Source organism: Talpa occidentalis, unplaced genomic scaffold, assembly GCF_014898055.3.
Source record: "Talpa occidentalis isolate TD23 unplaced genomic scaffold, MPIMG_talOcc4v2.1 talOcc4.2, whole genome shotgun sequence".
Classification (NCBI taxonomy): Eukaryota; Metazoa; Chordata; class Mammalia; order Eulipotyphla; family Talpidae; genus Talpa; species Talpa occidentalis.
Window position 1 is genome coordinate 78,244,886 of NW_023602073.1, and position 24,587 is coordinate 78,269,472.

At 47.0% G+C, this 24,587-nt stretch overlaps 1 long non-coding RNA gene across 1 annotated transcript; it reads left to right on the plus strand.

Annotated features, from left to right (window-relative positions):
• Positions 1-15,585: 15,585 nt before the first annotated feature.
• On the plus strand, positions 15,586-23,645 carry LOC129146472 (uncharacterized). Its single transcript, XR_008553249.1, has 4 exons — positions 15,586-17,710; positions 18,267-18,303; positions 19,562-20,030; positions 20,803-23,645. It is a non-coding gene; the product is annotated as an uncharacterized LOC129146472 (long non-coding RNA).
• The last annotated feature ends 942 nt before the right edge of the window (positions 23,646-24,587 follow it).

The window sequence follows — 24,587 nt, forward strand, 5'->3', positions numbered from 1 at the left end:
CCCAAAAATGGGGTCCCCCAAAGTCCACGTGTCTGCCTTTTCTATCCACCTGGCTGCTTAACCCCACCCTCAGGTCCCAGCCACCTTCCCTTTGGTGGTGATGGGATTTGGAGTTCCCAGTGTCTTTGGCTTTGACCTGGGGTGGGGGTGGAGTCCACAAAGCCTATATGGAAATAGCTTTGGGACATCCTTTTCCCCCTAACAATTCCACGTGATGAAACTTTTGACAATGAAAATTTCCTGCAAAGGAGTAAAAGAAGGACAGAGATAAACCTGATTTTTGACATGTTTTGCTTGACATAATACTGGTGATTTTTTTTTTTTTTTGCATTTTTGGCTTCACTTAAAGTTTCCTTGTTTTAACTGACTAGGATTCTGCAGCAATGTTACATTTTTTGATTAGCAGAGTTAACTTGTATTTGCATTTTCTCTCCCCTTAATACCAACACATATGAGAAAGTGGTAGTAATTTTTACTACTCATGGCAGAGTCTATTGTTGCATAACTTCAACAGGGAATTTTGTCTGCTTAACCTAGAAAATTGGAAACGTGTCTCATTGTGTGACTTTTGATGCCGGAATTGTCAGGCCTAGTCTCCCAGCCAGGAACAGATTCCAGGCTGCAGGGCAGCGCTGAGCCCCAGCCACTAGACCCCCCACGGGTTGGTGTCTCATGAAGCCGCAGCAGAAACTTCGCAGACGCTCAGGCAAGCAAGCGAGAAGAGGCAGGGCAGGTTTGTTTAGAAAAAGTTTATTGAGAAGAAAAAGAACAGAAATAAAGTGGGACTCCCAGGCCAGGGAACCAGGCCTGGGAGGGGCAAGGAAGCCAAAGTGGAATTGTGTTTCAGGGAATATATACCTTTTTTTCTCTCATTATTCTAAAACTTCACCAGTCTCTTTGTGATTGGTCAGCTTTGGCTGTCTCACTTAATTTGCTACTGAGTGGGAGATCTTCACATTCCTTATCTAACAGGTCTGTCTTTCCCCATTTGTTATATCTTTATCTTTATGGTCTAGCCCTCCTGGTGAGCATCTTTACACTTTATCTTATCATCTGAAGAAAACCAGGACCATCCTTAACAAGATTATCTGTGGTGCTAGGATGTTTGTTTTTCCCAGTGGAACTGGTTTCATTTCCTTGCTTGTCCTTATCTCTGAAGCCTTCCTGAATTCTTCAGAGGTCCCCTCCTGCACTATCCCTAAAACTGCCTAATAACCCTAGCTTGCCCTGTCTCACTTTGATTGGAATTCTTCCATAAAGTTAAATTTGAGCTGAACCAAGAAGAGGAGAACCTGCTACTTTGTTCGTAGGGTTCCAGAGACCTCCAAAGAGGGTGAGGAAGCTGCTTCCATGGGCAGGACTGGATAACCTGGAAAAAGAAAAAATCCTGGTAACTTTGAGAAAAGGAAAGCCCAGGTGAGTCTGATGAAACCAACTTTATTCCTGGAGCCTGCATGGACCAGATGTCAGGAGTTCACTCTGATCCTATATGGAGTATTCCAGCAAAGCCAGTTAAAATTGCTGTTTGGTTATTCTGCCCTGTGGTTTTATGCAAAAATAGTTAAAATGGTCTGAAAGTAGATTTAGTTTAGTACAAATATTTTGCTGTACTGTTTGATAAAATTGGGCGTCAGAGTGGAGAGAAATTGTGTTTAGATAGGTTAAATCAGTTTTAAGATTTTTTTTCTTACGGTAATTTAGATATATTTGCTGTTTTGTTTTGGCTAATGCCTCCTGATGTTTTTTCTTTTGCCATAGACTGACAGACCAATTTCCAGGAATGAACAACTATCACACTGGACATTTGTGGACAATAGTGGTGACTGGTTGTTGCTCCCGTAGCATACACTGAAGCCCTTCAGAAAAAACTGTCTCCTAAGGCTACACCCTGGGATCTGCACTTAAAAAACAACAAAGGGGGGGGGGGTCTAGAGGTTAACTTGCCCCCATAGGTACTTATTTGCAAAGTTTTATGTACATTTGGATTCTTGAATTGCAATTGCTTTGGCCTAACAACTGTTGAGCAACATCTCATTCCTAATTTTCTGGCCTCAAGGCAGTGGAGCAACATTTTTTCCAGGAACCAGGTCCTGGGCCCTTGGTCGTAGATTACCATCCATTGTGAGGACCAACTTGGCTGGGACCTTAAAACATTTAACATGGGGGAGAGGGTATGTTTCTGTTTTATCACCTACAGGACCACTTTGGGTTCCAGCAGAAAAGAACCAATCTTATTTCAGAGCCCCAGTCATCCGTGATCCAGCCGCCACGGGGGATGCCACCCATAAGTCAAAAAGGAGAAAGGAGGATCCTTCCCATCCACTGTGCAGTCCTTGGGGACATCAGGCCGAGACTTGATGTCCTTGAGGCTGCTGTATGCTGACTTGGTGAACATTATCAGGCCCTCTGGACACCAGACTCAGCTGTGGTTTGTAGTGAGACCATTCTATGTAACTCCTATTCCTTTTGGTACAACCCCTCCTGAGAAGTGGTTCAAAGACAACTTCACAGTGCATTCCATAGTAACCTTGGACTCCATGTCATGGGCCTTGGAGAGAGACTACAGCAGCATGGGCACGGTTGCAGCAGGAAGCACAAAATGCCACACTGGCACATTTGAACGACATTACCTATTGGCTGAATCCAACAAAACTGTATTGAGATATTGGAGTTTGGATTTTGTTTGGTATAGGTTTATTGTTTTTGTTAATTTTTTCTTGTCATTTTATTTTATTTTTTAAATATTTATTTATTTATTTATACAAGCACTGGGTACAGTCAGAAGCGCGGGAGGGTGAGAGAATTTACCAGAGCCAAAGCAGGGAACAGAACAGGCAGACTGAAGTACACTGCTGAGGGGAGCAGCGGGCGGCAGGAGAGGTCTGCGCGCCATGTGGGACCCTCCTCCAGTGGCCGGGGAGCAGCCGGGGAATGAACCCAGCGCTCAACTGCTGCGCCACCGGGGAGGCCCTTTCTTGTCATTTTAAAAGCTGTCTGCCTGTTACAGAAAACTCTTTGTGTTGAGGCCAGGCTGATCTCCCTGTAAAAGGGGGCCACCCTATCATTCACTACACTAACCCTTGTTTTTGCATATGTTACTCTGCATAGTCCTCTACAAAAGCAAACGAAGAAGTACGTGGGAGCAGAAACAACTAAATGCTGCCATCATATTCACTGTCAAGGCTCCATTAAAAAACAAAAAGGGAGATGTTGCAGACCTCTAAGGCTTGAAGTGCTAAGGATGTCCTGAGCAAACCCCATACCGGCTTTGTGGACTCCACCCCCACGATACTGGGAACTACAAATCCCATGATCACCACAGGGAAGGTTGCAGGAAGTGAGGGTGGAGTTAAGCAACTAGGCTTTCAGTTTGAATATTTGGCCAGGTGGCTGGGGTCGCCATTTTGGCTACGCAGCCTGCGTACTGGTTTTTCACCAGCTGGGTGGGTCATTGGGATTCCAGGTCAGCGGAACAGGTAGGACGCATTTACAACTTATCTTCCTCTTTTTCTCTCTGAGTTATTCATTTCCCATTTCCCCTTCCCTTGTAAGTAAACCTTTTCTCAACCTTTTGTGTATGTCTGCAGTTCAGCATTAATAAGTCCCCTTTAAAGGCGGGTGAGGACGCACAGTCAAGAAACCCCATTTTATATCGGGGTTTGCCCTGTAACACTAAGACAAGGAAAATATTGGGGTCGTGACTGGAAGACTGGTCCATGTCCAGACCATGATGTTCTTTCCTGTGTCAGTAAAGCTAAGCCTGAGAAGCAGGCAAGATTAGACAGGGAGTAGAATATACCCGATAACGCAGAGCCTTGGTGGTGAATGTGTGCCCAGACAAGGCCAAACGCTGAGAAAATGATTCATTGCCTAGTAACTAAGGGGGGTGAGGGGGAGGTTTGTATCAATAAAAGTGCTTTGCACCAGGCACTGGGGATGCTTGAGCTAAGAATGAGAGGCCTTGCGTCCCCTGGATCCTGCTTCTCTTAAACTCTATTTTGTGTCTGTCATTTCTTTATTCCAAGGTTCTTTTGGGTTCCTCCATCTTAAGGGAGAGAATCATCCACAGAGTTATAACTATGGGCTGGCTGCTTTTGGTGGTAGCACATTAGGACAGATGAGTTGAGTAACTTTGTTTATATGTAAGCTCAGGAGAGGGCCAACATCTATACTGTTAAACTCCAGGTGCTTCTTTTAATTTTGTTTTTAAAGAAGTGGCGTACAGGCCAGAGTCGCAGTGGGAGTGAGAAGACTCACCAGAGAGAGTGGGGAGCAGAACAGGCAGATGTACTGAGGGGAGAAGAGGGCAAGACAGGAGAGGTCTGCCTCCTCATGTGGGTTCCTCTCCTGCTGGCTGGGGATGGAACTCCTGCCACAAAGGCAGCGGACAGCCTCACAGCCCTGCACTGAACTCCCCTCCCCTCAGCACCACCAGGGAGGCCCTCTTACTTATTTATTTTTTTTGGTAGTTACATCAATGAGTATATTTGTTGCTATAACGCCCATTTTAGTTTCTCAGTTACTAGAATGTGTAGCCTTACAAATACGGAAATAGTTTATAAAGAATCTAGTGTTGAGTTAATTGCATCCAGGTTATAGGAAAAATAAAACATACTGGAAGAGGAAAAAAATACTCCAGAGAAAATATTTTATACAACTTTACACAGCCTGGTTCTCCTAATCACTAGGAATCATGCAGTGGTCATTGAGTTCACCGAGAGGTCAATCCTAATTGCTTTGGGGTCATGAGAGGTCAGTGAGTTCACCAAGAGGTCAAATCTAATTACTTAGCATCATGTAGAGGTCAGTGAGCTTGCTGTAGACTTAAGTGAATTCAGAGTTGTCTCTCCTAGTCACTTGGGGTCATGCAAAGGTCAGTGAGTTCACAGAGATCAATCCTAATTGGGGTCTTTTTTTTTTTTTTTTTTTAGATTTATTTATTTATTTATACAAGCACTGGGTACAGTCAGAAGCACGGGAGGGTGAGAGAATTCACCAGAGGCAGAGCGGAGAGCAGAACAGGCAGACTGACGAAATACACTGCTGAGGGGAGCAGCGAGCTGCTGGAGAGGTCTGCGCGCCATGTGGGACCCTCGCTGGCGGCCAGGGATTGAACCGGCGCTGCAGAGGCTGCGGGCAGCTTCGCAACCCAGCGCTCAACCGCTGCGCCACCGGGGAGGCCCCTTGGGGTTTTTTTTTTTTTTAAAGATGTATTTATTCATACAAGAACTGGGGTACAGGCCAGAGGCACGGGAGGGTGAGAAGATTCACCAGAGACAGAGCAGGGAACAGCACAGGCAGACTGACAGAAGTCTGCCAAAAACACTGCTGAGGGGAGCAGCAGGTGAGACAGGAGAGGTCTCTGACGCATGTGTGTATCTTCCCTGCCAGCTTGGAATCGAACCCAAGCTGCAGAGGCTGTGCTCAACCCTGTGCCACCTGGGAATCCCTTCTTGGGTCTTTTTTTTTTTTTTTCCCCTACTTGGGGTCTTGATTTCACCAAGAGAGGGCGCTCCTAATGCATAGACCTATTTAGCCTTATTTGGCTCCAGGGAAACCTCCAGCTTTTTTTCTTCTGGAAAATTTGAAATGACAAACTTTAAAGAGGAGAATGTCAAATACATGATCTGTAGAACACCCTTTTTTGTGATATATAGTGTTCATATTTTTTAATTTAACAGGAAAACCATACATAATTGCTTATTGAAATGATTTCAATGCTATTTCTTAGAAATCTAACATGACAAAAATTATACTTTGAATTTATTTTAGATAGGAAATTAGTTAAAATGTTTTAAACATCAGTGACAGTGGAATATTATTCAGCCTTAAAAAGGAGATTCTGACACATGCTATAATATGGATGAAACTTGAGGACATTATTCTAAGTGAAATAAGCTAACCACAAGGTTACTACATTTAGATGTAATGTTTAGACTAGATGTAAAGTTTAGATGTAAGTTTAGACCCCATGATAGTACTATAAATATATCAGGAAGTAGTTTAGAGTTTGTCTTAAATCCCATTAAGCAAATGTGCTAGTTAATGGATTGTTTTAAAAACAAAATTAGTATTTGCAGAAATGTTAGTAGGAAAATTATAGGTATCAAACTGATTAAATTGTAGATAAGAACTTCAAATTCTTGTTTTAATTTAAAAGAAATACATGAGTTTTTGAGTCTAGAGACGTAGCTTTTATGACTAATCTTCAGTGACTTTTGCAGTCTGGGCTATGTAATTGTTTAAAAAACATTAAATTGATTATCTTTAATATTTTATTAAAGATAGATATTTTAGTAAGATACAAAGTCTATTTCTGAATCATTCAATGTCATTCTGACCTTTGTATTGGAAGCATAAACCAGTAGATGATATAAAAACTCTTGGTTTTATTGTATTTTATTCTAATGTAAACACTATATTGGGGTAAACATATCATGTTTATATAATCTATAATCTCCATCTTTTCCGTAAGAGCAAATGTCTAACTGAATCTCAGCTTTTTAAAGAATTACACAGATTCACTTTTGGGTAACTTTTTTTATTATGCAAAATACATAAAAAATTTACAATCTGTTTAGTATAGTTCAATAGTGCTAAACAACTCCAATTTTATTTCCTGCTTCAATGAATTTGACTAAACATTACATCTAAATGTAGTAACACAGTTACTACAGTTTTTGGTGTTTTGTGTTTAGCTTATTATTCACTTAGAATAATATCCTCAAGTTTCATCCATATTGTAATGTGTCAGAATCTCCTTTTTTAAGGCTGAATAATATTCCGTTGTATGTATATCCCATTTTGTTTATCCATTTATTTGTCAAGGGACACTTACATAGCTTCCACCTTTTGACTCTTGTGAATTATGTTGCTATGAACATGTGCAACAAATACCTGTTTGATTCTGCTTCCCTTTGTGAATTGCTGTATCATATGATAATAGTTTTTAATATTTGAGAAACTGTTACACTATCTTTCATAGTGCCTGTGGGTAAAACACTTTAAAAAGATCAATATCCTCTGTTTGATCCTCTCATCTTCCCACCTAGGCTGTGATCTCATGTTTTCGGCAGGGCTAAGTTAGGACACTCTGTGACTGTCACTAACTTACTGAAACACATTTTTTAGGTTTGCAGAGCTGCTTTCCCACATAGCCATTTTCATTTATTTTTTTTCTCTTAGATGTGAAGCTTTACTCTGTATACTTTTTGGACCCTTTTTTTTTTTTTAAAGATTTATTTATTTTTATACAAGAACTGGGGCACAGGCCAGATGACGGAAGGGTGAGAGGATTCACTGGAGAAAGAGCGGAGAACAGAACAGGCAGACTGATGGAAAATACACTGCTGAGGGGAGCAGGGGTGAGACAGGAGAGGTCTGCCGCGCCATGTGGGATTCTCGCCGGCCGGCCGGTGATCGAACCTGCTCTGCAGAGGCTGTGGACAGCTTCACAGTGCTATGCTCAACCCACTGAGCCACCAGGGAGGCCCCTTTTTGGACCCAATTTTTAAAAAATTTACCTTATGTTTGTAACTATTATCAAAAAAATAGTTGAATGTAACCATGCCACACTTCTGTCTTTGCTACATTTCTTTCAACGTTTATTTTTTCTGTTGTCATTTTCGCAAGCACAGCCAAATTTTCTATTAAAACAATCATTTTTTGTTGTTTGTAGTTGCTTTTGGTTTTTGTATTTTTTTACAACCATGTGTAAGTTGGTATCAATTCCCTTTGATGTTAATGAGGTCTAAGAACCTCTCTTAATAAAGTATTACTTAATACTTCATGCATTTTCTTGTTTGCAACATAGTGTTATTTTATTGACCCAGTTTTCTCAAAATACACTTGAAAAATATTTTCAAAATCACTCAACTGTTTCATGACAATAGGTAAAATCTCAGTCTTCATTACTACTTCTATGAATTTATCTACTTTTTACAGAATTAATTAATGGTTATATAATTTGGAATATTTCTCCTTTAATTTTTAAATTATTTAACAATATGAAACATCAGTCATCATTAACCAGACACCTCCACCTTTACTCCCAGTCACCCTCCACACTCACCCTGTTTGATCACCTCGGTTCTGTTGACATCCGTTGGCTTATTTTTATTTTGTTTTGTTCATTAATCTGTTTTGTCTCCTTATTAATCCCCTTGAGTTCCTTCTGCTTGTCGCAAATGGCAAATCTCATCTAGTTTTTATAGCTGAATAATAATCTATTGCATGTGTATATCACATATCACATCTTTGTCCACAATTCTGTCAATGGATTGTTTCCATATCTTAGCAGCTATAAATAATGCTATAACAAACACTGTGGTGGATATAACTCTTGGAAGTTAATAAATTCACATTTTTAATAGATATCCAGAAGTGGGATTGCTCTATCATGTGGTTTTATCTTTATTTTTTGGAGAACGTTACATAGTTGGTCACACCAAGTTACATTCCCACCAACAGTGTATGGGTTTCCTTTTTCTCTGCATTCTTGTCTACACTCATTGTTACTAATCTTTTTTATGTAAGTCATTGTTACAAGTGTGAGATAATATCCGATTGTGGTTTTGATTTGCATTTCCCTAATTACAAGGGATGATGAGAATTTTCTCAATGTTCCTGGTGGCCATTTTGTGTCCTCTTTGGAGAAGTATCTCTGTCCATTAAAAAAATTATTGTTGAATTGTAAGAGTCATTTACATACCTTGAATATTAACTCTTTATCAAATGTATGCTGTAGAAATATCCTCCCCCATTCAGTAGGTGTCTATTTTGCATGTGTTGATATTTTCTTTTGCTGTATAGAAAGCTTTTTAATGTGATATAGTCTCAATTCATGGTGTTTTCACATCCTGCTCATCTCTAGAACTTTTTACTTGTTGATTTGATCAGACAGTCCCAAATCAAGGACAAAGCAATAGCTTTATTCATCATTGATAACTAGTAAAAGAATAGAGGGTAGTTTGCCACTTATTTCCAATTTACCTTCAAGCCCTATGGGGACCACTTAGCACTGGGCATAGGGGTGGTTCCTGGAAATGGGGGGGCATCTAGGTGGATCCTGTCCCTGTTACCTTGCCCAGTAGTTGGGTTATGGGCCCATTCTTGTGTGTGGTGTTGTCCTTGGGATATGGGTACAATAGATGTGTGCTACTTCCAGGTCTGTGTCATCTCACTTGGATCTTAATTCATCCACTGGATAAAATGGAGAGTACCCATAAGATACTGAGGAGCACAGAGCTTTAAGATACTCCTGGGTCTTGGAAAAAAACTATTGTGATAACTCATTTATTCTTGGACTCACTGTTAACCTAACCAAAATGAGAATTAGATGACAATTAGGTCATTAGGAAAACCATCTACTAATCTAAAACAGTGGTCTCCTAGGGATGAGCAGGAGACTCTGTTGAGGATATAATATTTACAATTTGTTCTTTATCATAGGTTAAGTTGAAAGGAAGGAAATCTTACTGCCATTTAATATATGCCTTATTGGTAGTATATACCTTTAAATAAATTTACATATTTTGTTTGGGATGAAAGTGAAGAAAAATTTTAGTATAGTAGTGGGACAAGATTAAAATGTTTTAGATCTCTGTGATCAAAGAAGCAGCTCCAGGGGTAAAGTAGATACCTTGGATCCCTCCATGGAGGTCAAACTATCCCAGCTGTGCACAAATATAAAACTTTTTAAGTCACTCACTTTGGGATGATTTGCCTGCACTGCAAGAGACAATGCATAAAAATGGATTTACAGAGGAAACCTACTAATTAGGCGAAAGCACAAAGTTGATTATAGTTAAAGTGAAGATATTTAAAGAATCATAAAAATCATGTAAAGTTAATAAAAAATGGTAATAAATATGGTGTCTTGTAATTTCCAAACTACTTTTTTTTCCTTTTTTTAAAGATTTATTTATACAAGCACTGGGTACAGTCAGAAGCGCGGGAGGGTGAGAGAATTCACCAGGGCCAGAGCAGGGAGGGGGACCGAGGTACACTGCTGGGGGGGGCAGTGGGCGGCAGGGGAGGTCTGAGAGCCATGCGGGACCCTTGCCCAGCGACCGGGGCTTCGGAGCCCAGCGTTCAGCTGCTGCGCCACCCGGGAGGCCCCCAGGCTACTAGGGGGTAGGGCTGCTTGCCAAGGCCTCCCCTGGTGGAGGGGCCGGGGATCGAACTGGCGTTGCAGAGGCTGCGGGCAGCTTCGCAGCCCAGCGTTCGGCCGCTGCGCCACCGGGGAGGTCCCCAAGCTACTGGGAGGTAAAGTTGCTTGCCAGGGCCTCCCCCGGTGGGGCGGCCGCTGGGGCCTTCCCTGGTGGAGCGGCCGGGGATCGAACTGGCGCTGCGGAGGCTGCGGGCAGCTTCGCAACCCAGCGTTCAGCCGCTGCGCCACCTGGGAGGCCCCCAGGCTACTAGGAGGTAGGGTTGCTTACCAAGGCCTCCCCTGGTGGAGCGACCGGGGATCGAGCCGGTGTTGCGGAGGCTGCGGGCAGCTTTGCAAACCCAGCGTTCAGCCGCTGCACCACCGGGGAGGCCCCCAAGCTACTGGGGGGTAAAATTGCTTACCAGGGCCTCCCGGGTGGAGTGGCCGCTAAGGCCTTCCCTGGTGGAGCGGCCGGGGATCGAGCTGGCGCTGCGGAGGCTGCGGGCAGCTTCGCAGCCAAGCGTTCAGCCGCTGCGCCGCCGGGGAGACCCCCGAGCTACTGGGAGGTAGGGTTGCTTACCAGGGCCTCCCCTGGTGGAGCGGCCGCCAAGGCCTTCACCTGGTGGAGCGGCCGGGAATCGAACTGGCGCTGCAGAGGCTGCGGGCAGCTTCGCAACCCAGCGTTCAGCCGCTGCGCCACCGGGGAGGCCCCCAAGCTACTGGGAGGTAAAATTGCTTACCAGGGCCTCCCGGGTGGAGTGGCCGCTAAGGCCTTCCCTGGTGGAGCGGCCGGGGATCGAACTGGCGCTGCAGAGGCTGCGGGCAGCTTCGCAACCCAGCGTTCAGCCGCTGCGCCACCTGGGAGGCCCCCAGGCTACTGGGAGGTAGGGTTGCTTACCAAGGCCTCCCCTGGTGGAGCGACCGGGGATCGAGCCGGTGTTGCGGAGGCTGCGGGCAGCTTCGCAACCCAGCGTTCAGCCGCTGCACCGCCGGGGAGACCCCCGAGCTACTGGGAGGTAGGGTTGCTTACCAGGGCCTCCCCTGGTGGAGCGGCCGCCAAGGCCTTCACCTGGTGGAGCGGCCGGGAATCGAACTGGCGCTGCAGAGGCTGCGGGCAGCTTCGCAACCCAGCGTTCAGCCGCTGCGCCACCTGGGAGGCCCCCAGGCTACTGGGAGGTAGGGTTGCTTACCAAGGCCTCCCCTGGTGGAGAGACCGGGGATCGAGCCGGAGTTGCGGAGGCTGCGGGCAGCTTCGCAACCCAGCGTTCAGCCGCTGCACCACCGGGGAGGCCCCCAAGCTACTGGGAGGTAAAATTGGAGCGGCCGGGGATCGAACTGGCGCTGCGGAGGCTGCGGGCAGCTTCGCAACCCAGCGTTCAGCCGCTGCGCCACCTGGGAGGCCCCCAGGCTACTGGGAGGTAGGGTTGCTTACCAAGGCCTCCCCTGGTGGAGCGACCGGGGATCGAGCCGGTGTTGCGGAGGCTGCGGGCAGCTTCGCAACCCAGCGTTCAGCCGCTGCACCACCGGGGAGGCCCCCAAGCTACTGGGAGGTAAAATTGCTTACCAGGGCCTCCCGGGTGGAGTGGCCGCTAAGGCCTTCCCTGGTGGAGCGGCCGGGGATCGAACTGGCGCTGCGGAGGCTGCGGGCAGCTTCGCAGCCAAGCGTTCAGCTGCTGCGCCACCGGGGAGGCCCCCCTTCGCCCCCCTTCCTCCCCCTCCCCCCCCCCCAAGCTACTAGGAGGTAAGATTGCTTGCCAGGCCCTGGTGGAGGGGCCGGGGATCGAGCTGGCGCTGCGGAGGCTGAGGGCAGCTTCGCAACCCAGCGTTCAGCCGCTGCGCCACCGGGGAGGCCCCCAGGCTACTAAGAGGTAAAGTTGCTTACCAAGGCCTCCCCTGGTGGTGCAGGTGGTTGAGTGCAGTGCTGTGAAGCAGCCTCTGCATTGTGGGTTCAATCCCAGCCGGCCAGCAAGAATCCCACATGGCAGAGCCGACCTCTCCTGTCTCATCCTGATGCTCTCCTCAGCAGTGTATTTCAGTCAGTCTGCCTGTTCTGTTCCCCACTCTGTCTCTGGTGAATCCTCTCACCTTCCCGCACATCTGGCCTGTACCCTGGTTCTTGTATGCATGACTAAATCTTTAAAAAAAAATTGTTTACCAAGTATGTGATGATTTGAGTTAATGATCCTACCTAATTTTACATCCCTGAGCAATAGATCACTCTTACCATTGTATTAGAGTAGCTGAAGTGAACTTATCTGCTCCATGACTTTAGACTAGGCCATATTACTCACTTTGGACAATGGGGTGTTAACCAAAATAACATGTTTAAAATGTGCTTGTATGGTTCAACTTGACCTATATTTTGTCACATACTCTGTTCACAGATGAAATCCTAAAGTGAGACATCCTTAAGTCAGGTCTTTTTTTTTTTTTTTTTAAGATTTATTTATTTATGCATACAAGAACTGGGGTACAGGCCAGAGGTGTGTGGGGGATGAGTGGATTCACCAGAGACAAAGTGGGGAACAGAACAGGCACATTGACTGAAATACACAGCTGAGGGGAGCAGCAGGCGAGCCAGGAAAGGTCTGCTGCGTCATGTGGGTAGCTCTCTGGCTGGCTGGGGATCAAAAATGTGCTGCAGAGGCTGCGAACAGCTGCATAGGTTGCATCTTAACCCCTTGCGACACCAGGGAGGCCCAAGTCAGGTCCCTCTAATGGCTGGATACCTTTCAGACAAAAGACTAGCCTTGGGCTGCGAGTTTCTCTTTATCTGGAGAAGCAGAACATGTTCATCTTGGTAATGTAGCCAGGCTAGAAAACAGAAAGCAGTTAGACTTGGTTAACAGTTAAGCAATGAGCAGAAAGAAGGCAGGGCTATTTGGGGGATGTATTTAAGCCTTTGGGGACATCCTGGTTTCAGAAATGAGAGTGACATGACAGTATATGTAATGCCACCACACTGTGCACTTAAAAATAGTTAACATGGGCCTCCCCTGGTGGCGCAGTGATTGAGCGCTGGGTTGCGAAGCTGACTGCAGCCTCTGCAGCGCTGGTTCGATCCCGGCTGCTCCCCGGCCACCAGAGGAGGGTCCCACGTGGCGTGCAGACCTCTCCTGCTGCCCGCTGCTCCCCTCAGCAGTGTACTTCAGTCCTTCTGCCTGCTCTGCTCCCCGTTCTGGCTCTGGTGAATTCTCTCACCCTCCTGCGCTTCTGACTGTATCCAGTGCTTGTATAAATGAATAAATAAATAATAAATAAATCTTTAAAAAAAATAGTTAACATGCCTTCCTGTGTACAAATAATGAACTAGAAGAAGAAATTAAAGCAATCTCACACACAAAAATTAATTACCTGGGAATAAACTTAACAGAGGAGGTGAAAGACCTTTACCATGAAAACTATAAAACATTGTTAAAAGAAACAGAACACAAAGAAATGGAAATATATACCCAGCTCATGGGTGAGAAGAATCAACATTGTCAAAATGGCCAACCAACCCAAAGCAATTTATAGATTCAATGCAACCCCAATAAAAATCCTAATGGCATTCTTCAAAGAAATACAACAAAGATTACTGAAGTACATACGGAAACACAAAAGACACCAAATTGCCAAAGCTTTCCTCATATAAATGGGTGGGGGGAATAAAGGTATCATACTTCTGACTTCAAACTATAGTATAAAACCATAGTAGTTAAAGCAGCATGGTAATGGACCAAAAAACAGACACACAGACCAATGGAATTGAATTGAGAGCCCAGAAATGAAACCACATGTTTATGGGCAATTAATATACAACAAAGGAGCAAAGTACATATACTGTAACAAGGAAAGCCTCTTTAATAAATGGTGCTGGAAAATGGCACCGCCACATGTAAAATAATGAAACTCGACCATTATCTCATACCATACATGAAAATCAACTCAAAATGGATAAAAGACTTGGATATAAGACCTGAAGCCATCAAATATATATAAGAAAGCCTATGCAAAACGCTCCCTAACATAAATCTCAGAAATATATAAAAGAGAAAATAAACAATGGATACTATATCAAACTAAGTTTCTGTAGAGCAGAAAAGACAGTGACTAAAACAAAGAGACACCCTTCCAAATGGGAGAAAATACTGCACACCCTTTATCTGATAAGGAATTAATATCAAAGATCTAAAAGTCCTTATACAACTCAACAAAATGAAAACAATGCAATCAAAAATGGGGAGAGGAGCTAAATAGTCACTTCTCCAAAGAAGACATGCAGATAGCCCACAGCCACATGAAAAAATTCTGTCATTCATCATCAGGGAAATGCAAAGCAAAACCATAATGAGACACCACCTCACACCTGTGAGAATGGCCCATATTAAAAAAAAAACAAAAAAAAACACAACAAGTGCTGAAGAGGATGTGGAGAAAAGGATCCTCTTATAATATTGGTGGGAATGTGAGCTAGTCCAGCCACTATGGAAAGAAGTGTGGAGATTCCTCAAAAGATTAAAAATGGATCTTCCATATGACCCAGCAATTCCATTCCTAGGTATCTATCTAAAGAGGGCAAAAGAGGGGCCTCCCTGATGGCGCAAGGGGTCAAGTCTCAGCACTATGAAGCTATCCGCAGCCACTGCAGCATGAGTTTGACCCCTGGCTAGGGAGCTGACCCACATGGCGCAGCAGACCTCTCCTGTCTTGTCCCCTGCTCCCCTCAACAGTGTATTTCAGTAGATCTGCCTGTTCTGCTCCCCACTCTGTCTTGGTGAATCCTCTCACCTGCCCCCGACTCCATACCTCTGGCCTGTACCCCAGCTCCTGTATGCATAAATAAATAAATCTTTAAAAATAAAACACAAAGAACACAAATGCACAAATGTGAAAGGAAACCTGGGCTCCTATGCTCACTGCAGCACTATTTACACTAGCTAAGCTGTGGACACAACCTGTATGCCCCAAAACAGACAAGAGGATCAAGATGTGGTCTTTGTACACAATGGGACACTACTCAGCGATGGAAAAAGATAAACTCAAGCCATTTGCAGCAACATGGATGGAGCTGGAAGGGATTATTTTAAGCAAAGTGAGCCAGAAGGAGAAAGATAAACACTGGATGGTTTCACTTACACGTGGAATCTAGACAAACCAAAGAAAGAATCAGACAAATACAAACTGTAGGATGGACCCTTGAAAACACACTGTATGTCTGAGACACTCAGGAGGGTTGGGCGAGGGTAAAAATGGGGAGAGTATAGAAGTAGGGGCAGGAGGAGGGTAAAAGAGGAGGGATAGTAAGGAAGGGGGGTAGGAGAACTTGGTGGGGCGTGGGGAGGAGGGGGGGTGCTCTGGTGGCGAGAAAACTATGTTGACTACACCTGAGGGGAGAAACCCTATATTGTGAAAAAATAAACAAGGATGTTTTAAAAAATAGTTAACACAGTAAAAACTGCTTGATGTTATTTTACATATATATTTATAACAATAAAAATGCAAGTTTAAAAGTAAATGATTTATAAACATAATTACCACATTCAACAATAAAATGGAAAAACTAATAATTGGAAAAAGTCTTAAATTTAGCATTCACTTATTATGCTAAGCAAAGTAAGTCAGAAGGTAAAAGATAAATATCATATGGTTTCATTTATATGTAGAATACAGAGAATCTGAACAAAATGTCTAGAAAAAGACAAAACTTTCAAATTATGTGCCCTTAAGGGAAAAATCTCTCTTCCCAACCTGAGCACGCCACTGTCACCAATGGACAGATCAACAAGACAAAAAATAAACAAGAACATACTAACACTAAATAAAGATCTAGACCACATGGGCCCAAGAGACATCGGTAAGACACTGCACCTCCAAAAACTGAATACACACTTCTCAAGTGCACACTGATCATTCTCCAGGATCAGTCACATGTACTGGGTCACAAGACAAATATCAACAAGTACATGAAGATTGAAATAATACCATAAATTCATCAAACTAGAAATCAACTATGAAAAGAGCAAGGAACCCCCACTACACATGGAAATGGAACAACATGCAACTGAGAGACCACTGCACTAAAGATGAAATCAAAGAAGAAATGAAAAAGTACCTTGAATGAATGAAAATGAGGGAAACAGCTTTTCAGAAGGCATGGGACACAGCAAAAGCAGTATCAAGAGGAAAGTATAAAATAATTCAGGTCCACATCAAGAAACAAGAAAAAAACAATAAAATACCTAATCTCCCATCTCGAAGAACTAGAAAAAGAACATAAAACCCCAAAAGCCAGTAGAAGAAAGGAAATAACAAAAATTAAAGCAGAAATAAATGAAATAGAAATAAAAGACAGTCCAAAAGATCATTGAAACCAAAAGCTGGTTCTTTGAAAAAAATGAATAGATAACCCTCCAGCTAGACTCACAAAGAAAAACAAGAGGGGAGACTCAAATAGGATCATAAATGAAAGAGGAAAAATCACAACAGACAGAGCAGACAGAACTGTGGTCAAGAAAAGACCACATACTGGGTCACGAGACAAACACAGTCCGAGATTACTATGAACCTCTACATGCAAACAAGTTCAACAATCTAGATGCGATGGATAGATTCTTAAGCTAATAAACAGTGGCACCTGGGTATCTGGGCGGTGGCCCATCCGTGTATGGATGAAACCACAAAATGAAAACAAAATTTAGAAATGAGCTTGATATCCTTCACTCAAGGGAACACCATCAGTGGATTGGAGGTGAGGAGGGTAGGACACACTTCCTGAGAAATTTTGGCCAAAAACAGGTTATACAGAGAGTTGGAAGTGGCAGTATTGAAATAGAGCATGACTGGCTGGGATTGCCAATATCTGACATTATCTTAAAAGATCAAGGAACAGGAAATAAGCACAGGGCCAGGGCTGCATGGTGTCTGGGGTCTGGCTGACTAGACGAGCTGCCCTTCTGGTGAAGGGTAGATTCATGGAAACAGGAACACCCCGAACTGACCTGACACCCTGGGCAGGCTGGCTCCATCCTGGGCTAGAGATTCACTTCAACATGAAGAGGTGATGAGTACTTGTTATTTCTTTTTTTTTAAAATAATTTACTTTCTCCTCTCTGGCGTACTAATAAAATCCCTTAAATGAAAAAAAAAAAAATCAAATGTCAAAATCAAGTAACAGGAAAAAAAAAAAATCAAAAGAGGAGGCAGCAACTGCAGTCTGCACACCACCCACGCCCTTGGTTGCTGGACTTTCCTGATGCCCTCCAGAACTGACTCTCCCATCCTCTGTCCTTTGTCTGCAGTTGAAGATGTTATTTGAAGAGGTGGCTGAGGCCATTTCGCGGGTTACTCAGCTTTCCTGGGTCTTCCCCAGGTTTGCAAGGACGTATCCATGTTTATTAAAATTATTTTTCTCCAACTAATTGGCCTTTTATTACAGGAAGTTCTCAGCCAAGAACCCTGCAGGATACAGGGGAAATTACTTTTCCTCCCTTACAGGATCCTGACTCATACACAGAGGACTTTACAAAATGGGAGACAGAAGGTGTTACAGAGCAAACCTGAAGGAAGGGGTTGACCCAGGTTAGGAGTCCTCACCATGTGTTTAAGGATCCAGGGCAAGCTCCCCCAATAAGCAGACAGACTCACCTAAAGTTCTCACCTAAGGAGTGAGAAGAGGGAAAGCTAAGTGAGAAGAGAAAAGGAAAATTTAGTGGCAGCAGCATGTAGCAGTGTTAGGAGGCTAAGATGCACCCTGCTATCCCCAAACCGTGTACACCCTAAATCGGTTCTACCATTTACAACATGAAGACAAAACATACCCTTCAATAGAAAATAACTTTAATACAATTGGTGTGCAACAGAGAAAGAACAGAGTTAAAATAGTTTTCCAATGAAACACCCAAAGGTACCTTTCCCCTGTGGGTAAAAGCCCACCCAAACAGGCTTGGTCCAAACAGGGCCACTGAGGCCAGAAAGCTGCCACAGCCTAAGGCACCTTTTGGCAGGGACCCACAGGAAAGGGGGAGGTGGGGCCAGATTTGTCTGAAAGAAAAGGAGCAAAATCAAGGTAAAGGCTGCCATTGTCAGCCTTCCCATGGGTCCCTCACTTACGTGTCCTGCAAATGTCTCCTTCCAGGTCCCCCAAGTCTCTGGTGCCAGTCCCAGGCCAAGAAGTAAGTGTGCCTCCTCCTAGTCACCCAAGTTCCTTTTAGCTTCCCCTCCTAGCTCAGCTCCACCTTCAGTAGTTGGGGCAGCCTGGAACCTCCCCTTTGTAATCAGGGAGCTGTCTGTCCCCCCACCACAGTATCAGCTGAGAGGAGACATGGGTGCTCCTCATGTTCCTCTTATGGAAGGGAAATGTTTTTCATGTAATAAAGGTGCTGTGGATCTGTTTTTAAGGTAAGACTTTTAAGATTTATTTATTTATGCATACAAGAACTGGGGTACAGGCCAGAGGTGCGGGGGTGAGAAGATTCACCAGAGAGAGTGGGGAGCAGAGCAGGCGGACAGCCTGAAATCCACTGCTGAGGGGAGCAGTGGGCGAGACAGAGGAGGTCTGCTGCGCCCTGGGGGCAGCTCCTGGCTGGCCCTGGATCGAACTCGTGTGCAGAGGCTGTGGACAGCTTCACAGAGCTGTGCTTCACCACTTGCACTGCCAGGGAGGCCCTACACATTTCTTCCTAAGAACACTCGTGATCTACTGTAATGGCAGGAGGACACAGAGCAGGTTATCTATGACCCGAGTAGATGGGGTTAAGGAGAGAGTCCTGGGGTCCTCAGGCTTTTCAGGCTTTTATTGGGATTACCAGGCACACAGCAGGCAGGGGTGCAGGCCTCCCAGCCCCCAGCAAGTCCTCACTCTATCTGGGCTCTCTGGCGTTCTCTGGTGGCCTTGTTCTCATGGTTCTTCTGCTGCTGGCGTCCCCGTGACGCCACCCTTGAAAGCCCAGTCTTAGCCCAGGTGAATCCCATCTACATAGGCCCACACCCACTCCAGGTGCCCGCCATCAGGCATGCATTCAGGACCGCAGGGTTCCGTCATCTATCCTAATGGCGGGAGGGCAGAAAAGCCTGATGCTTTATCCTTACCCTTCACCTACTGTGAAGAGGAACACAGTGTGAATTCCTGCATGGGAAGTGATGGAGGAAAGGAGATACAAGGTCAAGAACCTAACACACAAGGAGGTAGGGGTAGAAGGCATTAGTGTAATCCATTAACCCAGCTATAGAAACCAAGACCCTTAGGCATCAACACCCAGAAACTATCAGGCTGCTCTAGGGAGTGTCAGTGGCACAAACCATCTACCTACAAAGATGAGCCCCCCGCCCCGAAAATGATAAAAACCTAACGCTACCCCCACAAAGGGGCAGCACTCCTGCCCATCTGTGCCTATGCAGGTGCTTCTTCTCACCAACTCTCTCCTTCCACAGGGCAGCAGACTTCCTGCCCGCCTGTGACCTGTACCTGCCGGGGCTTCTCTTCACTGACCTCCCTCAGCGGAGGCAGCTCTCCTCAAGGCCCCGCGTGCAACCATGCAGGCCTCTCTCAGCAAATCTGTCCCTTCGGGGCAGCCCTTCCTGCCCGCTTGTGTCCATGCAAGTGTCTTTTACTCTTCTGTCCCTTTCCCCAATAAACCTGCCCATTAACTACAACTAACGTCTCTGTCTCATGGAGAAACTCCTGGGAAACTCGCTGCTTGCTGCTGAAATGGGAGCTCTGGTGAAATCTGTCCCAGAGTGAACCCAAGGACCCCGCAATCCAAATCCACTGACTCCAAAAACCCTGTTGGAAGCACTGAGAACCGTACCAGCAGTGAAAACACTCCTCAGAGGTGTCAGCAATACCTGCCACTGCTTTTCCCATCATTCTCATCCCATCAGCATGACAACCGTCAACCGGGTGAGTTCATTTTCTGGGGAAAATATCAGTGTCATCAGGACTGCAGGGCTAGATGAAGAAAAGGAACACACACTAGTAAAATCCAAATGACTACTGAAGAATTGGGGCCTGGGGACAGGCCTGGAGTCTGAGGACCCCGGGCAGGCTCTTTCTCAGTCTGGTCTCTGGAGAGAACAAGAATCAACCTGGAGAACAGAGTTACAGGAAAGCAAGACATTTACTGAGAGGCAGGGAGGGAGACGAACAGGAAAGCTCTCTGCAGAGAGAGGGTCCTGCTGGGAGCCTTTGGGGGTGACAAATGGGTGCTTACACAGGGAGAGGGGGCAAGGGGTGGGGTCTGGTCCTTGGGTGTCTCTGAGCCGAGCCGCCTGCTGATTGGCTGGGCTCTCGGGGGTCTCCTGCAGTTCTGAGTTGGTGGGGTTCTCCTGGGCTACCCAGGCCCGCTGAGGGGGCCCACATTACCTGGCCGACCTTCCTGAAAGCAGCCTTTCATTTCTCTACCATTGTGTTACTGCGTTGGTATCTGAACTCAACAATCATTATTAAATGACCTAGGGTGGGGGGGGCGGATGGTGGGGTTGGGGGGCAAGTAAGGGCACTGTAGGGTAAAGTAAAAAGTATCAGGCTTTTCTGCCCTCCCGCTATTAGGATAGATGACGGAACCCTGCGGTCCTGAATGCATGCCTGATGGCAGGCACCTGGAGTGGGGTGTGGGCATAGGAAGATGGGATTCGCCTGGGCTGAGAATGGGCTTTTAAGGGTGGTGTTACAGGGACGCCAGCAGAAGCTGAGAAAGAAGCAAAGTGGAGCAGAACCACAAGAGAGCAGAGAAGCAGAGACCACCAGAGAACGCTGGAGAGCCCAGAAAGAGTGAAGACTTGCTGGGGGCTGGAAGGCTGGCAGGCCCCCAGCACCCTGCCTGCTGTGTACCTGGTAAACCCCAATAAAAGCCTGCAAAAGCCACCGAGGGCTCCAGGACTCCTCCTTTACCGGGTCTGCTGGATCAGAATACTGGCTCAGTGTCATTCCTGCCTCTACAGGCACCCTTTTGGTTCCAGCCCAGTGGTTCTCAATCAGGCTGAGAAGTGGACTTGGGGGCTGGAGCACCCTGTTCCTAACTGACTGCCTGGAACCAATTCCTTGCTTCCTCCCTCACTATCCCCAAATAGCATTAGTCAGCTCAGTGTGATTTTTAAAGGAAAAGGTACCTTCTCAATAGCTCCAACGTCTGAAAATTACCCAAAACGCCTTAGTTGATTTTAGGAAATGATCGCCAATGCTACCAAAATCTAAAAACAACAGTAATATAAAACCAACACTTCCCTAGTTCCCTTTATAAATAAACTTGTAAAAGCTGTGAAGCTGCCCACAGCCTCTGCAGTGTGGGTTTGATCCCCGCTGGCTGGCGAGAATCCCACATGGCGTGGCAGACCTCTCCTGTCAGCAGGCTGCTCCCCTCAGCAGTGTATTTCATCAGTCTGCCTGTTCTGTTCCCCACTCTCTCTGGTGAATCCTCTCACCCTCCCTCCCGCACATCTGGCCTGTACCTGGGTTCTTGTATGCATGACTAAATCTTAAAAAACAAAACAAAACACATCTGTAGGGTAAAGAAAATTTCAGGCTTTTCTGCCCTTCTGCCATCAGGATAGATGATGGATCCTTGTCCTGAATGCATGCCTGATGGCGGGCACCTGGAATAGGGTGTGGGCATAGGTAGATGGGATTCAGCTGAGCTAAGACTGTGCTTTTAAGGGTGGTGTCACGGGGACGCCAGCAGCAGCAGCAGTAGAAGCCGAAGCCGAAAGAGAAACCGAGAAGCAGCAGAACGAACGCCTGACGTAAGTCGGCAAGATCCATGCAGACGGGTATTGGAGCCCTCCAAAGACCTGGAGGGACTAAGGAGAACAGACTGTTTACCTGTGATGACGCTGGAAGCGCCATGGCGGCACAGAAGGTGGACAACGTCCACAAGCTACAGGATGAGACCTGGCGTGAAGGAGACACCAAAGAGAACCAGCCAACGACACCTGAAAGGACCAGCCAATGACCCTTGAGGCAGCAGACTCATCGGCGAAAAGTGGACCATGACTCAGCTCGCCAGTGCTGATGCAGGGAGAGGCCAACGGACTTTGACTGCTGGACATGGACTGATGAACTTGGACTGACAAACCTGCCAGAAGGCGGAGGACCTTGAAGGTTGATATGTTTTGGGACCCTGGGGGTGGAACAGTTTTGTTTGTACACCCCAGGAGATGGGAATCTGGGGGTAGCCAGTGGGCCTTGATGGCCAAAAGCAGCCTGTGCATGCCCAGCAGCCAGGTGGAGGAGAAAAGCCAACTGAGAAGGCAAAAGCTGGTGCTGATGCTAAGTTGAGAAGCCCTGAGTGGCTGTTAAGCAGCCTGGGTATGCTGAAGCCCTGTGAGTCTCGTAAAATCACCTGCGGGTGATGCCCTGCTCATTCTCGGGTGAGGGTGAGGAGCTGAGTAACCTGTCCTTGGGGGACGGGTGGGGAACGTGGCTTGGGGTGGAGCCCAAGACGCATGTAGAGTTTGGATCCCCGACCCATGTGCTTGTGCAGTGGGTTGGCCTGAGTGCAGGGGTCTGCGTGTCGTATGGGTGGCTATGAAGGCCGAGTGTTGGAGCGACTGCAGACAGAAATCCTGAGGGTTGGCGATTACCCCCAACAGAATAGAATCGCCAATCCCAGAGCTAGTGCATCCTGGGGGTGGATGCTGTGTGTGGCTTGTAGCTGAGACTACAGCCAGAGAAGGCCAGGAAGCCTGACGGCTCCGGGCATGTTGCAATAGATGTCGTGAGTGATTCCCCTCCCACGTATGAGCAGTGCCTTTGGCAGCAGATTTGGTGGCTCATCTGCTGGTACCAATAGTTGTCTTTTGCACTAGGTTGGTGCCCTGCCTGGACTTATTTGTGTTCTGTTGTATTTTGTTATATTGTATTTTGTTATATTTGATGTATTTGATTTTGTGGGCCATGGCTGCATTGTTTGTTTGCTTAGAAAATTGTATATATATGTATAGACTGTATGGCAGAAAACCCTGAGGGGATGGCCTGTAGGGTAAAGAAAATATCAGGCTTTTCTGCCCTCCCGCCATCAGGATAGATGATGGATCCTTGTCCTGAATGCATGCCTGATGGCGGGCACCTGGAATAGGGTGTGGGCATAGGTAGATGTGATTCACCTGGGCTAAGACTGGGCTTTTAAGGGCGGCGTCACGGGGACGCCAGCAGCAGCAGCCGAAGCCGAAAGAGAAGCCGAGAAGCAGCAGAACGAACGCCAGAGAGCCCAGATAGAGTGAAGACTTGCTGGGGGCTGGGAGGCCTGCCAGCACCCCTGCCTGCCATATGCCTGGTGAACCCCAATAAAAGACCTGCAAAACCACTGAGGACTCTGACTCCTCCTTTACCTGGTCTGCATGGGATCAGAAAACCTGCACTGTATCCAGTCCTGCCCCTACACCATCACAAAACAAAAAACAACCCCCAGAACCGAAAAAACACCCCCCCTCTCTAGGCAGAGGCAGATATGTGAACATCTCCAATACAAGAAAATGCAAATCACCGACTCAGACACCCCTGCTCCCCCCAGAGCCCAGGGCAACAAGCGTCCCTCATGGGGAAACAGCAGCACCTGATATTTCAGGTGCGGCTACTGAGCTGATGCCCAGAAGCCCCCGCCCGCCCCACTGGGCAAACATGGGCCGAAACAAAAAATGGCAGAGGAGTCGGCAGGGGCCACCACATCCCCCGTCAGCGAACCCCGGCGCCTGGGCCGCCCCCCACCCCCACGCCATGGATGCGGGGCGCAGCCTGCCCAGGGTCTGGCTCTCTACATTCCCCGCCCCCTGGGCTCGCTACACCCCCCTTACCGTATTTTCAGCGCCTGTCCTCCACACGGTCCTCTTCTGCTCCCCTTTCCCTGCCACAGCCCTCACGTTCAGCCTCCCAGCCTCAGGTGTGCCGTGGACGCCTGCCCACCCCAGACTCCAGGCGCCCCCTCAGGCAGCCGAGCGGAGCGCCCACTGCCCAGGGCCTCTCCCCTCCACAGCTGCAGGTCAGCCTGACAGGACTGGGTGCAAACCCCAAGAGGGAAGCATCTTCCCTTTCCCCTCCGCCCACCCCGCCATTTGCCGTCTCTGCACAGTCTCCACCAGGTTTCTCTTGGCCGCGGAGCCCTGCAGCCGTGACCCCCACGGGCGGAGGGCCTAAATAAACACCAGCCAGCAGACACAGCGAAGGCCGCTCTGCTCAGACGGGGCGCCCGCCCAGGGCTGAATCAAGAGACCCTTTGCACCTGCCCCAGGATCGCTCGCATCTGCCGCCCGCAGGCCCCGCTCCCTTGAGGGGAACCGCGGCTCAGTCTCTGTGGGCTCCGCCGTCCCACGCGGGGGCGTCCGGCTCGCGGGCCGTCCCCGGCTGCGGTCTCAGCGCAAGGCACACCCCACTCCCCCCACCCCCCCATGCAAGCACTGTGAGGTCTGAGACATTCAGCTCTCGTGGGGAGAACGGCCCGGCCCCAGGGGTACTCACTCCGTCCCC